The 11,912-nt window shown below is 42.0% G+C and overlaps 1 protein-coding gene across 2 annotated transcripts in view; it reads left to right on the forward strand.

The window, feature by feature from the left end:
- The first annotated feature begins 2,680 nt into the window (after positions 1-2,680).
- ADIPOR2 (adiponectin receptor 2) overlaps positions 2,681-11,912 on the forward strand; it is a 65,813-nt gene continuing 56,581 nt past the window's right edge. Inside the window, exon 1 of one of the 2 annotated variants that reach the window (XM_045295904.1) lies at positions 2,681-2,804. The gene's annotated coding sequence lies outside the window, so the exon portion shown is untranslated. The remainder of the gene's footprint in view (positions 2,805-11,912) is intronic. The other variant, XM_004710290.2, reaches the window with a different exon arrangement.

Consider the following 11,912-nt stretch of genomic DNA (forward strand, 5'->3'; position numbering starts at 1 on the left):
TGGTGTCATTAAAGCCTTATTTGGGGATGGCACTGCTGGATTATAAATGTTCCTTAACCAGTGATGCAACCCTGCTGTCAACAACTGATGAGCCATGTCATGGGGCACTTGTTGGACGACTTGGTGACTCGTACAGGGTGTATGGGGGAAGGGAATCTTTTGTTGTTGTTCCAGAAGACTCAGGTCTCTAGAGAGAAGTGCACTATTGTGAGAATGGGGAGGTCAGGGATTCTACAGATTCACAGCTCACACTGGAAGAGACAGAAATGTACTGAACTCTCTTTGGCTTCTGTATAAAGAGGAACATATACTGAAGTTTGAGGGGAGGTGGCCTGAAAATTCTACTTTGGACTGTTTAATGGCAGCATTTAGCTCAGGGAATGTCTCAGGCCACAGGCAGAGACAACATCCTCATTAGCTGAGTAAGGGTGTGAGCATTTTGAGGAAAGGAAGTCTGGGTTATCGTGGTGAGCGTCAAGAATTGGCAGCAATCATCCAGGAATGGGGTCAAGGTTCCAACCCTGAATCACATGGGGTATAAAACTCTGGCAGGAAAATGATCAGGCTTTCAAGACAGGCGGGTGGACTTTTCCTCGTAGAGTAAAGCCTCCTATTTTGTGAAGCAAACTCCTGAAGCAGAAGGAATGCGGGAAAGATTGGAGATCTTTGATGAGACTTTTTATTGTCTTCTTGTTTACAAATGAACCCAAACCTACTGGCATCAAGTCTATTCGGACTCATAGTGATCCTGTGTAGAACCTCATTTTTTCCTCCCACAGAGCAGCTGGTGGGTTTGAACTGATGATCTTGCAGTTCACAGCCCAACAGGTATCCCATAGCATCACCAACGTTTTCTCTTATTGAGCCAGAGAATCTTGTTTTTTACTCATTTTTGATCTATGTGAGTTGGAACACCGTCTCTAATCTCCCATGGAAGGCTTGTATTTTTCAATTCAATCTTTAAAAGTTTTATGGAAACATGCCATTGAGGAGTCATGGTGACACAATGGTGGAGGGCTGGGCTGCTAATGCAATGCTTCTGGTTCAGACCCACTTATAAACTTGACAGTTGGCTTCATGGAAGGCACATCATTCTACTCCTGGAAAGATTACAGCTTAGGAAACCATAGTTCAGTTCCACTTTGTCATCTAGAGTTGTTATGAGTTGGAAATGACTCAACGGCACATAACATGTTATTATTGCTAGGTCTTCTATGAGGTAGTCATTCTATGAATAAGTTAAATGAAACACAACACAAATATTTTTCTCTTAAAGGGAATTATTTTAAATCTAGTCTTTATAATGCATACCAACTTTACCTTTTCAAAGCATAGGTTCTGAAATACTAGTATTAAGATCATCTTATTCTTTGTGCTTTCAGTAACTTTAATCACTAGTTAGAATTTTGCAGGACGATGAGTCTTTCTCCCACTGTCAGACTCCTGCTCAGATAGGAGATCTGGGAAACTTTTCTAGCATCCTACTTTTTCTTTTATTGTGGTCCAGGTGGAATCCACCAGCTGTTCCCCGGCAAAAAGAGGAGACTTTCTATTCCCGCTTAGTCTTGGAAACCCACAGGGGTAGTTTTGCTCTGTCGCATAGGATAATTATGAATTGGGATCAACTTGATAACAGTGAGAGAGTGGTTCAACGGAAAGACAAGAAAACTAATTTCAAGTTGCCATGAGCATAGGATTTCTGTAAGGCCTATAGATTTCCTTTAATCAACAATAGTTTTGGGAGTTAAATTCCTCCTAACACTTGATGTGAAGGAAACTTTTTTCCCTATGTAGACCCAACTCCTATACTTCCTTTTTCTTTTATATGATGTAACCAAACCTGTTCTTAGTTTTTTTAGAAATTAGATTTAAGCTTAAAGCTCACGTGTCCAAAATAATTAAATCTAGGTAAATGGGCACTGGTATTTAAGGCATAACTCATTCGTCTCTGATCTGCCATTATATTAAAGATCAGTCTGAATTATATTTCTTTAAAATGATTGCGGCAGTTCATCCTTTTTAGAAGCAATAGGGCACAGATAATGACAGCATGCAAAAGGGTAAGAGTTGGCTAATACGGTCCGATTTATTTCCCCAACTTTATGTTGCCATCCCCAATTTTGACGCCCAATTTTATGTTGCCATCCGTAGAAAAACACGCTCCAGAGGACTACATCCTTACATTTTGGCTTTCGCCCAAGGAGTGTAAACCCGTATCCACAGGGAAAAGCGTCTGCAAGCCGGGGAAATCCTGACCTCTTCTGCTCTAAACGGTTTCCCTTCTTGGTGGGAGGAGGAAAAAAAAAGGGGGGTGCGGATTTGTGCGAGTGCCAGCGAACCGTTTTTTTCGCTAGGTCCTTTGAAGCCCAGGACAGGTTTTGGTGGAGTCCGTGAACGAACCACAACTCCCAAGATGCACCAGGATCCAGGGCGGTCAGAGGGGTAGCTTCCGGTCTAGGGCAGCGCGGTTGCGCACGGGGTGTGGTCTTATTGGCTCAAGCCGCCTCGTGCGATATGCGTCAAGGCGACGTGCGGTCGTGGGGCGGGGAGACGCGGCGGCGGCGGCGGCGGTCGCGGCGGCGCGAGCGCGAGCTCATATGCAGTATCGCGGCGGCGGCAGCGGCGACAGCTCCACCGGGTTGGGCCCCCTCCCTCCTCCGTTCCCCCCCTCCTCCCCCCTCCCCCAGCCGTGGCTCTTGAGGCGCCTGAGGCGGGCGGCGAGGCGGCGACGAGTTCCGGGTGAGGGTCTCTGGGGTGTGAGCGGCGTTTCGCGGGCGAAGCGAAGGAGAGCTCTGGACGGAGAGGTGAGAGCCGAGGTTGCCAGTGTCTCCCATCGCGGGCCGGAGGGCGCGCGCGTAACAGCTCTCTACTCGGCTCCAAAACCCTGACCCGCGCTCCCACGCAGTGCGGTGGCTCGAGGGGTCGTCTTCTAGGGCCCTGGATCCCCCCCACCCAACCCCCTTCACCCTCTTCACTGGGGCTCGACGCCCAGCGCCCGCTTCGCCCCTCCCGCCAAGGGTCGGAGTCCGGCGCGCGCTCTCAGCGCCCGCACCTTCGGGTGCACTTGTCCTCTTTCCTCCCGCGCTCATTTCCTCTGGCCACTTCCAGGAATTCCTCTGGTGACAGGCTTTTGGGGTGGTTTGCCTGGCACTACTTTTACAGCGAGTCGGGTAGGAGGAGGAGGCTCCGTGTCTCGCAGGTGGCGCGACCCCCGCCCTCCTTGGACAGAACCCTAGGCAGTGTGTACCCAAGCCCTCTGGCTTTTCGTCTGTCGTTGCAATTGGGAGATACTAACAGTGTTATCAGTTTTTTAGAGGGTCTCTGAGGGCAGTCCAGTTGGGCACTAGTTTCGTAGATACGTAAAAGACAACAAAAAGCCCTGCTAGCTTTCGACGCTGTCGAGACGCTAGCCTTTGGAACTTGACAACTTCCGAGATGGTCCAATAGGGAGTTTGAGTAAAAGGATCCCAGTGTGTGTATATGGTAACTTCATGGCAAGTTGTTGGCCTATTTTCAGTAGAATGGCCTTTTAGTGCTTTGTTTTTTGACTCTTGATTTCCCAGCCCTCTGCTATTATCCCCATCCCCAAACAATCCTTTCTCCTCTTCCGCCCAGGAAACCGGGGTAAAACTGCAGGAAATCTTGCCATGACTGTAAAATCATTTGATGTGAACCTTCTCGATGAAACTATTAAGAATTCTTTTCAATCCCAAGCTTTAGTTTTTGTCAGTTCTTGAGGAAGTAGTCCATTAATGTTTTGCCCCATCTCTCAGATTTGCCCTGGGAGTGCTGATTATGGTGCTCTGTAACTCAAAACCTCATCATTAGGTGAGGCTCAGAAGACGTGGTGGCAGTGGCTTGGTGGGGAGGTAACAGAATTGAGGCATTTTTCAAATTTTAATGGGAAAGGCAGATAGATTTCTTTTTGCCTCTTTGTGTAATTATCTACTAATCAGTTTGTGCCCCTATCTAGACTTGAGCTACTCTACTGATGTTCTTGTCTTGCTGGGGCACTAAGGATGAGAGTAGGATTTCCCAAGACTAGGAAGTTTGTGTTTTTCTATCCCTAGGCTCATTGTACTTATAAATGAGGACATTTGTCACAATCCAGTGGTATCACTTTAGTGTATTGATTCTGTGCTGCAAATTTTGTTTTCCATAATGAAAATAATTTTGCTGTATTGTTTATTTCAGAGGTTGGCAAAACAACAGCCTGCAAACCTAGTTCTGCTAGCTGCTTCCTTTTGTAAATAACGTTTTTATTGCAACATAGATCTATTGCATTGGTTTAGATATCTGTGGTTGCTTTTGTGGTACGACGGCAGGGCAGAGACCCATATGGCCCTTGAAACTTTAAAATAATTAGTCTCTGTTCCCTTAATAAGGAACCCTGGTGGCACTGTCCGTAAGAATTAGACCAGGGGTCCTTAAACTACTGCCCGGGGCCGGCCCGCTGAGGACATTTATCCCACCCGCCAGATGTTTTTGCCCCGTTTTGTTTTTAACTTCAAAATAAGATGTGCAGTGTGCATAGGAATTTGTTCATAGTTTTTTTTTAAACTCTAGTCCAGCCCTACGGGTCTGAGGGACAGTGAGCTGGCCCCCTGTTTAAAAAGTTTGAGGACCCCTGAATTAGACTGTTACCGACAAATTGGCGGTTCAAACCCACCAGCCATTGCTCCGTTAAGAGTTAAAACCTTAGAAACACTACACAGGATCTCCAGGAGGTGAACTGACTTGATGGCAGTGGGTTTTTGGTTTCTTCTTAATAAAAGCTTGTCGTCCCTTTCTTTATTTTACTGCAAAAAATTATTGCCAAAAGTTAGAATGAGTCAGAAAATTATAACATACATATATTTATCCAGAATCTCACCACTTAAAGGGGTTTGCTTTGGGGATTTTAGATTATCTATGGTGATAATCTTTATGTAAATGGCTAATGTGTGAGTTTATAATCTGCATTAAAAGTATAAAATTATCTTTATTTGGCTTTTGAATGCATTTCTACACTTTTTCCTTTGCCATATGTGTGAAATTAACTTGTATGTCACTTATGAATCCAAGTTGACATCACTTTTACTTTTCCTTTTTTGCCACTCAGACCAATATTCAGATCTGAGGGGTAAGAAATCTGGAGGGTTTCCCCCTCCCCTGACTCAGCAGTTTTACTGGGATATAATCCACATGCCATATGCAATTCCAATAGTTTAGTCACATCAGGAAGAGTTGTTACAGTCATCACCACAGTCAGTTTTAGAACATTTTCTTCATTTTTGTGCTCATCAGTAGCTCCCCATTTTCCTCCAACCTCCCCTCCCCTCCCCACAAGGAACCATTAATCCATTTGCTGTCTCTATAGATTTACCTATTGTGGATTTCATATGCAGGAAAACATTACAAAAGAAACAAATGAAAGAATAACAAAGTAAAACAGATAAAAACCTCAACTAGAAAGAAAGAAAATATTAAAAGAACAAATTTTAATGGGTCATAAGGGAGGTCGAATGATAAGGTGCTAGATTTTAACCTATCTACAATAATCCACTGCATTTTGCATGTTAGCAAGGCTCTTCCTATCCCTGGACCAGAGTCAGAGGGGATTTGCCAGGAGCTTACTGCACGTGTATAGTCCTTTACTCCCCAACCCCACTCCTTTAAACCGAAAGAGCTTTAAAACGGGTCTAAGGGGAGATAAAATTAGACAACTTTACATTTTGACCTCACTGCATCTGACACCATAATGGTCTGTGATGACATAATGGTCTGTGATGACATAATGGTCTGTGATGACAGGGCTATTACATCCCTCAACTATAATCAGAGAGGATTCACTGACACCTGCAAGTGGATTTTGGGCTTCCACTGTCATGCAGGGGTCCTCAAACTTTTTAAACGGGGCCAGTTCACTGTCCCTCAGACCCGTTGGAGGGCCGGACTATAGTTTAAAAAAAACTATGAACAAATTCCTATGCACACTGCACATATCTTAATTTGAAGTAAAAAAACGGGGCAAAAACATCCGGCAGGCAGGATAAATGTCCTCGGCGGGCCGCATGTGGCCCACGGGCCATAGTTTGAGGACACTTGTTCTATAGCTTCTATAAACCAGGTGTTTACAATTTAAGCTCTGATGCCTTTCCTTCCTTTAAATTTGCGTCATCATTTATAATCTTTGGATCACACAGACCAGAGCGATCTTCAGTGTGGACTTAGCTGGCTGCTACGTCTACTTCCGTCCTGCTTAGATGGCTGCTTGTTTTAAAGCAAGCCTTTAAGACCCCAAACACTATTCTTTCTGTTAGTGGGGCACCATACAGTTTCGTCACCATGCTTTTCTATGGTTATCTTCAGGGATCTTTTCATGAAGTTGAGCATCAAGCATGGCCATGTCATAGAATTGTTCTTTGCAGCTAGAATTAAATATGCAAGCCCCAATTCTTTTCATGCATCTATGGTTCATGTGTGTCTTTGGTTCACCTTAGAGACATCATTTGTCATTTTATTAGAGAACATCATCAACCAGTCCCCGGGGGCATCACTTCCACTGCCATGAAGTCAATGCTGAGTTATAGCAGCTCTACAGGACAGGATAGAACTACCTCCATGGAGAGCGTTAATGCTGTGAGCTTTCATTCTGGTTCTTTAGAATTTATTTTGGTGTGAACGTGGCTCTCTTTTTTCTTCTTCCCCACCCACCCATCCTTCCTCCCTCTAGCATTCTATCCCTTCCCTTTCCCTGCCTCGATGCTTGACCCCGTCTGTCCCTGGTCCTTCAAGGTCTTCAGAGTCTTATCTTCTGGTGTAATGCATTTGCATTCTCTATTGTAGATCTTACTAGGAAACCAGGAGGGGCTTGGTGAAAAAGGGACTTGCTTTACCAGTCAAGATTTTTTAAAAAATGTTGTTCATGGTCAACATTTACTGAGCACTTGTTTTGTACTAGGTAATTTCCCAATACTTTTTACATGTATTTATTTACTCACCATCGCATCTCTGTGGGTGTATGCTGTTATCATCCTAATTTTACAAATGAGGAAGCAGGCACAAAAAACTTTACTGCTCATGTTTTATGAGTAATAAGTGCTGGAACTGAGAATTAAATCCATATTGTCTGATCTCAGAACCTAAGCTCTTAACAATATACTGTAGAGCCTTTCCTCACGAAGTTTAGATAGTCTAGCGATAGAGAAGGTAGAAATACCCTTTCATGGCCTTTTTCCAGTTTTACTCTTTGTTAACTATTGTTACTAGTTTAATACAGATTTTTATAGCTCTATGCAGATACAAATATTTGTTGCACATCCATGTATGCATTTTTCCTCTTTAAAAGATGTCAAACTAATAATTGTTCAATAGCATATGTTTTTGCTGTTTTCAAAACATAGTACTTATAGACTTTAATGTAATAAATACTCTTCTGTTTCTTTAAAACTTTGTTAAATTACGTGAAGGTTTACAGAGCAGATCATAGTTCTTTTGTAAACAATTTTCACAGTTATGACACTAGTTTAGCATCCTCAGAAGACTTTGCTTGGGAGTTACTCTTTTCCTCTTTAAAAGTGTATTTTCTGAAGAAATGTTTACTTTCTACTGGACAGTCATGCTATGTTGTGTCATACAGTTCTAGTTTTTTCTTTATTTGTGGAACTGGAAAAGGGGTTCTTCACACATGAATTTCTATTTCTTGAGACTGTAATTGCTAGTCTGTCTTTTTTTCTTTTGGTCCAGAAGAGAAAGTAACTCACTCATGGGATCTTTAACACTGTCTGTTGGAATATATTTCCTCTTTTGGACTGCACAGAGGGTAGCACTGAGTTCTCTGCTCAGCTGGGCTCAACAGTTAATGGCGACAGCTTTGACGTTCTGCTCCTGCATGGACTGTTCAACTTCAGAAGAGTGCTGTATACCCACCCATTCACCAGTGCATCCTCCTCCTGCCCGAAACTAGTACTTTCCCACCAGGTTTTTAAAAAAAACCACTTTCCTTCTCTTTTTAGCTTCCAGAACTTCCAGCCTATAATCTTTAGCTTCTGATTCTCCATATTGTCACACTCTTGCCTTTATCAAGACCTCTGAAGGCTTGCCTTGGACTTTTTCTGTAGTATCTGAGGATTCATTGTTCTGGAGAGCTGATTCAAAGTGTGGTAGACATCCTCATGCTCATGTCTTCAGCTTGGCCGGGTTTTGAAGAAATTTCTTAAGTTACGATTATAGGAAGGAGCCCTGGTGGCGTAATGGGTTACACAGTGGGCGGCTAACCACAGGGTCAGTTTGAAACCACCAGCCGCTCTGTAGGAAAACGATAAGGTTTTCTACTCCTGTAAAGAGCTAGCTAGAGTACAGGAGACCCCCAGGGGCAGTTTCACTCCGTTCTGTAGGATCACTATGAGTCGGAATAGACTTGATGGGAGTGCGTTTATGGCTTAAAACATTTTTGTAGTATTTTTTTATGACTATAGAACATTGAGCTGTTACCATTTTCTTTCTTTTTTTTTTTTTTTTGAGCTGTTACCATTTTCATAGTGTTTGTTCCTGCTGTCATGACTTCCCCACGACCAGCAAATTTTTGTTAGTAACAAAATTGTTGATCATAGTCATGAGCAATAACTGAATGATTGATCTCTGGTACCAGATGATGAGGTAGGTGTTAATTCAGTGAACAGAAAGATCTTTGTTACTTTATTTTGGTGGGGCTGCGGAATTTTTGCACAAAGGGATTAAAGTTAAATGAGAAGAAGCTAATGAAACCCCCCCTCAAGTCTGAAAATAAGCTTTATCAATATTATCTTGATTTTAAGCCTTCCTTAGAGTTTTGTTGTAAGCAGTTTTTTTCAGCAAAGCCTTCATAGTCATGTATGAGGTGAGTAACTGAAAGGCTTAGCACCTGCTTATTGCTTTTTGTTTCTTGAGCACTCTCGTAACTTTTCCCCCAGTTCGTTCTTGTTTGGAGCACTTGTGTCCCTGTGGTACCCTGTATTAACAAGTCCCTTGCTGCTTATCCGTCACCCTCAGATTCTGAGTTGTGTCCTGCTTCTCCTCTTCGTCTCAGGAAGAGTCAGCAAGCAATAGCTTAGTGAGTTAGAGAAATACGCTCTTGTGATAACTTTGACATTTTTTGCATCATCCCAAATGTAGTTAAAAGGTTACATCAGAGTTTATTTGGCTTGTGTTACTACATGGTGTACATGAAATTCTGAAAATGTATATTTACTTTAATCTTGTGTTTTATTTTTATATTTTTGGTATCAGTCTCGATCTAAGGGGTTAAAGTCTTTCACTGTAGCTTAGGAGGCAACCTAGATTGTCAAAGAGCTCTGGCAAATGTGGATTGATGAGGTTCTTATTTCTCAAAAAGATAAAACCCCCAAAAAACTCATTGCCGTGGAGTCAATGCTAACTTATAGTGACCCTGTAGGACAGGGTAGAACTGGCCCTGTGAGATTCCAAGACTAATTCTTTATGGAGTAGAAAGCCTCATCTTTCTCTTGAGGCGTTGGTGGTTTTGAACTACTGATCTTGTGGTTAGCAGCCCAATGCATAACCAGTATGCCACCAGGGTTTATCAACAAAGTAAAGCTTTGCAAAATGTCCTTCTAAAATCCTGGTTCCAAATCAGTGTGACTGTCGGACAGCAGATATATCAGCTCTTTGGAAAGTTGTTGAAATGCTCTGAGTAGCAGTTACCATAACTGGCACCAGCTTTGCCACATCTTTATTGGTTGTTCTAGGTGTAATTTGAACATCCCATTGGATTTGTGCTGATTATACTGCTGTAGGAACTTATGTAGGCTGATGGGTGTCATTTGACCAGATTCTGTAACTGCAGCAGGTCACTGGGCAGCTTGCTTCTGTGGGTCATCTTGCAGCTGCAGGCTGCCTGTCAGAAAACCCACACCGTCCACATCTCAGCTGGCTTGGAATTAAGCTTTTAATGGGAATAGAAATAGCACATGGGGCACTCACTATCTTGGCTGTTAAGTGTGCTTTTAAAGTAATTCATATTCGTGAGTAACTTTCCATGTTATCTGCTCTTTTCTTTTTAATAGTTCTTTAGGTTTTATTAGTGGATGTGCCATCATTTAATGTTTTCCCTATTGTTGGACATTTACATAAGTTTATTGTATTTAATATATATGCATCGTATTTATAATATTTACATGCTAATACCTGCTTTGGGACCCTGGTTGTGTCGTGGGTTACAGGATAAACCAGAAAGAAGGTTAGTAGTTTGAAGCCACCAGCTGCAACTTGGGAGCAAGATGAGACTTTCTTTCTACTCCAGTCACGGAAACCCACCGAGGGGCAGTTCCACCCAGGCCTATAGGGTCACTGTGAGTTGGAACTTGACTTGAGGGCAGTGAGTTTGGTGTGTGGAATACCTTGAGAGGTTAACTTTCTAGTAGTCAAATTCTGAGTTGAAAGAAATGCATGTTTTCATTTTGGGGTAGGCATGATCAGATTGTGCACATGAAAGATCACAGCAATGTAAATAAATGCTTGCTAGAAATGTGGGCAAGGAAGGTCAAACTTTTTCAGGTCAGCTGCTTAAAAAGAATTTCTGCTTATCCGATAGATGTTTAGTGTGTTTGATCTATTTCAGTGGCAAGTGTGTTTTATTTTGATAGCATTCTTTTAATAACTCAATTTTGAATTACTTTCTTTGGGGCATACTTTCCAGAGTTCTCCTTCGTAGTATGCTCTTAGACGGAATTCTTGCTCTATTTAGATTTCCCTACTGGACCCTTCACAGCGGGTAATTTTGCCATGCTTCGCAAAAAAGACCAACCACACTTATGCAATCCTGACTCTTAGTGACCCTCATAAAACAGAGTAGAACGGCCTGTAGGATTTCCGAGGCTTGATGGAAGCAGATGGCCAAATCTTTTGCCCATGGAGTGGCTGGTGGATTTGAGCCACCAACCTTTGGGTTAGCATCTGAGAACTTTAAACACTACACCGCCAGTAAGACTGTATTTTTCTTGAGGGTAGGAAACACACTTACTTGATATCTGATAGTGATCCTGGGCATTTTTTTTTTTAACCTAAAGTGGATTATGTTCTTTTGGTCTTACTGCTAAGTGAAGTGTTTCAACTTTGTCTTCAAAGTCTTTATGAAACATGAACTTGGAAATCTGCCGTTGGAAAATACCATTTTTGTGGATGTTCTATATATCATACTTTATTTCTAAAATAAACATGATGGACTGATAGGGTAGTGCTATTTGTTAGAAATAACTCACCTGTTATAAGTACATTTTGTATTTGGAAATTGGAAATTTGGTGTTAAATAGAAGATTTATTTTGTGTAGATCATAGTTTTGAATTTCCTGGGTTGGAGTATACCATGTTTTAGAAGGAATATAAAAAGTTGACCACCAAGTCACTTCTGACTCATGGTATACCAGATGTTCTGAGACACACAGTATTTTCAGTGGCTGGTTCTTGGAAGTAGGTTACTAGCTCTTTCTTCAAGCATATAGGTAGGCTCAAACCTTCAACCATCTAGATAGCAGCTGGGCACAGAAACCGTACTATCCAGGCACTCAAAAAATATTACATAGCTCTACTGAATTAGATATCTAGTCTTGGGAAAAACTCTTGTGGAAAAGGATACTTACGTTTTTGTTTTGTTTTTTAAAGATAATTTTATTGGGGTCTTACAGCTCTTATAACAATCCATACATCAATTGTATCAAGCATATTTGTACATATGTTGCCATCGTAATTTCTAAACATTTTCTATTTGAGCCCTTGGTATCAGCTCTCCCCCCCCCCAATTATTAAATTATTATTTTCTTTTTTTTCCCTAATCATTTTATTAGGGGCTCATACAACTCACCAAAATCCATACATTCATCAATTGTGTAAAACGCATTTGTACATTCATTGCCCTCATCATTCTCAAAACATTT

The sequence above is a fragment of the Echinops telfairi genome, unplaced genomic scaffold, assembly GCF_000313985.2.
Source record: "Echinops telfairi isolate 266 unplaced genomic scaffold, ASM31398v2 ScPeMD7_6273;HRSCAF=7185, whole genome shotgun sequence".
NCBI classification, from domain to species: domain Eukaryota; kingdom Metazoa; phylum Chordata; class Mammalia; order Afrosoricida; family Tenrecidae; genus Echinops; species Echinops telfairi.